The sequence below is a fragment of the Pempheris klunzingeri genome, chromosome 23 (assembly GCF_042242105.1).
Source record: "Pempheris klunzingeri isolate RE-2024b chromosome 23, fPemKlu1.hap1, whole genome shotgun sequence".
In the NCBI taxonomy this organism is placed as follows: Eukaryota; Metazoa; Chordata; class Actinopteri; order Acropomatiformes; family Pempheridae; genus Pempheris; species Pempheris klunzingeri.
In genome coordinates this window covers 8,484,825-8,488,311 of record NC_092034.1, presented here as the reverse complement: position 1 = coordinate 8,488,311, position 3,487 = coordinate 8,484,825, and the positions used below count along the sequence as shown (strand labels likewise).

General features: G+C 46.1%; 1 pseudogene; it reads left to right on the top strand.

Annotated features, from left to right (window-relative positions):
* The first annotated feature begins 627 nt into the window (after nucleotides 1-627).
* On the top strand, nucleotides 628-3,276 carry LOC139223245 (homeobox protein HMX1 pseudogene; annotated as a pseudogene).
* Nucleotides 3,277-3,487: the final 211 nt, after the last annotated feature.

The following is a 3,487-nucleotide window of genomic DNA, read 5'->3' as shown; positions in this document are numbered from 1 at the left end:
TGGCGTGTTTTCTTTTTCTCACCTCGTTCCCGTCAGCCTACATTTTCGTTACGTGTCTGCTCTAATGGAAAGTCACTGTGGTTGAAAGAAGCTCTCATGATTAAAAAAAAACATATTATTATGATTATAAAATATGGATTTGAATTATTGTCATTCTGGCTTATGAGACGTGGAGAACAACAGCTTTCCAGTGCGCACAGTAAATCTAAAGTGTGCATGGACTGATGTAACCAATAGGCGGTACTGTGCCATTCTCCATGAAGCTTTCTCCATCTCCAGCCCTGAGGACAACACTGTATCTCTGCTTTGGTTTGCTCTCTGGCTGACCTAAATACAGCATCTCTGCGGTCCCTCAAGGCAGACTATCACACAGCCCACAAGAGGCTGCGAAGAACGAGACAGCTTTTTGGGTTTTTGTTTTTTTTTCCCGGAGTGATTCCTCTTCTCTTCAAGACCAAATTCGTGCCTGGATCTCTCACAGACGCGGCGTGAACTCTCCTCTCTCTCGCATGGATCGCGTCGGGATGGTTTCCACTCCCGGGGATGTTTTTTTTATAATCTCCAAAACCTGGGGGGAGGTTTTAAGAAGGTGAAAATCCGGACTCAAAAGGGACCGAAAAAGTCGATATGCTCGACGATAAAGCGCCGAGATCGAAACTAGGTCCTCCGTCGAGAGGCTCGTCGTTTTACATTGAGAATTTGCTGGGGACTACATGCAGAGGGGCTTCAGCGGAGGAGCGGCAGGACACCCCGAGCTTCAAAGTTGTGGCCCACAGCCCGGTGACCTGTCCGGGGCTGGAGACAGGAGCGCTGGACTGGAGCGGGACAAGAAGTAAGTGCTTCTGTCAGTGTCTGTATTTATTTATTTACCCTGGTCCGGGAATAAAGAGACTCCTCCGCATTACTAGTCTGCATCCTCACCTGGTAGTTTGGGCTAATCTGGTTTACAAGATCATCCACCCATCAGGATGGCGACTACTGTTACTTTCAATGAATAAACCAGCAACTAGATCCCATTTAAAATGTAGTATGGATAATAAAACCTCCCCAGTGGGTGAGTAAAAGTCTGAATTTATCGCCTGGAGCCAAAACAGGCTGCAGCAGCGTCCAGTATTTATTTATTTTACACTGAAACGCATCAGTCTGGTTCTTCAGTAGGCCACTAGAGGACATGACACATGGGCTGGGGCACGTTTTACTGTCCCTCCGTGCGTAAAACACTCCAACTCCGCAATTATCAGCCTAGTAGGAGCCAGAAGCGTTTGGCAACCACAAAACAATCTCAGTGTGGTGCTTCAAATGTCAGCTTCAAGGACCAGCAGTGGAGAGATGGCGCTTATTTACACTCTTGGACGTGAATGCGCACGTTTGTTGTCCTGCCGTTGAGCGAAACGGAGCCTGGACAGTGTGCGGGATTATTTTGTTTTTGTTCTCCACTTTCCTCGTAGGTCCACCGTGCAAGGGCGAGCGCACAGACCCGGTGCAGAGCAGCGACCGGGATTCCCCAGTTTTAGGCGGACGCGCGGAGGAGGAGAGCGAGGAGCCGGAGGAGAAGGGGGACGACAGTTTGACAGATGAGAGGGAGGAGGAGGACGCGCGCTCCTCGTGCTTCTCTCGAGAAGACAGCTGCGATGCAGGTGAGGCCAAAGCACGCGGCCTGCAGAGGAGGACATTGGTCACCACGCCTGCGCCCTCCTCCTGAAACGCTTCCTCGTGCGTTAAACAGCGTCTCCTCTCTTCCAAAATGTCAACATTAGGTGTTTAGTTAGTGTTTTATGGTTTGGTGCGGATCGATGCTGACGAACCAGACGGCTTTCCTGACAGAAAGCATCAGCAAGAGCTCCACAGAAGGTTTTTGATGATGATTCAGGGGTGTAGCTAAGAGTTCTGGGGCCCAGTGAGATAAACCCCTGAACAGGCACCACTTAATTGAAACTGAAAATTAAATAGATTTTAAATCTCTTTTAATGTTGTTTTCTTGATGGGCTCCCAGTCTGGAAATACCAACATATATATTCATACATTTAACCCTTTCGTGCATGAATTATGCTAACCTCAGTCAGGATTTTTAATTCATCTTTAGGCATGAAAAACAAGGTTTGAACTTTAGTTTTTTTCAACCCGTATTTCATAAAGATATATTTACATGTCCAGTAGTTGAAATATAGCTAGTGATGCATGATGTACCAGTGGACATGTGATTAATTATAATTTCCTCCCAATATAAAATCAATACTTGGAAAATTTAGCAATTGCATGACTCCTTGGGTGGTACTTGATGTCGCCATATTTTTCTTACCTGCAAGGGTTTCTTTTTATAAGAAGGTTTGAACAGAAAAAAAATTTGCAACTTGGTGTTTCTGGCTGTCTGTCGACCTTCTTGGTTTCACTCTTTTTTTTCCCCACTTGCAATGGCTTCCCACTGGGTAGCAGCGCATGAGATGATGCAATAGCTGTACACTGTAGTGACCTCTATGCACGAAAGGGTTAATATCCACAGGTATTTGCCTATAAAATTATGGGCTGGATGATACCTGTTCTTTCTGTTAAACACCTTTAAACTAAATGGGTAAACGTAGACTGTGCTTTGTGCATGCACCTCTACTATAGCAGAATATATAGGGACAATAAACAAACAGATTTTTCTCCACTCCTAATGTACAATTTATCCCTTTGATAGCTGCGATTGTGTGTAATAATCAGATTTTCAGGTATTTCATCAATGGACTCTCCAGAATTCTTACCACAATAAATATAATGATATAACATCATATTTTTATCCACATCATCCACCCCCCCATTAAAGCTGCACTGTCAGAGGAGTGATATCCAGTTACATTTACTAACATCTCTTGTTTCCTCCTCTCAGGTGACATCAAAGTGGCGCGAAAGAAGAAGACGCGCACCGTGTTCAGCCGGAGTCAGGTGTTCCAGCTCGAGTCCACGTTCGACCTGAAGCGCTACCTGAGCAGCACGGAGCGGGCCGGCCTGGCCGCCTCGCTGCAGCTCACCGAGACCCAGGTGAAGATCTGGTTTCAAAACCGCAGGAACAAGTGGAAGAGGCAGATCGCTGCAGACATGGAGGCCAGCAGCGCCACCGTCAGCTACGGCGCCCAGAGGGTTGTCAGAGTTCCCGTGCTGTATCACGAGAACAAAATGCCCGTGACGCTGACCAGCCTGCCTCAAGTTGGCTTCTCTAATTCTGTCAACTATCCTCTGGCTCCACACTTCACCCATCCGCTGTTCATAGCACCACAGATGACTGGGCTGGTGTGACTTTTAAAAAAAAAAAAAAAGGTGAAAGTGACGTTAAAGAGGCCAAACGCACTTGTGACTCTTTGGACACCCATTAAATCAAATGAAGATGCTGCAGACATTCATTTTAGTTCAGTGTCGAATCCTGTAAAAGGCAGATTACAATAAAGTCAATTTGTCCTGTGTTGAACTGGTTCTTTTCTAAAACACAGATTCTGATGTTTGTGAACAT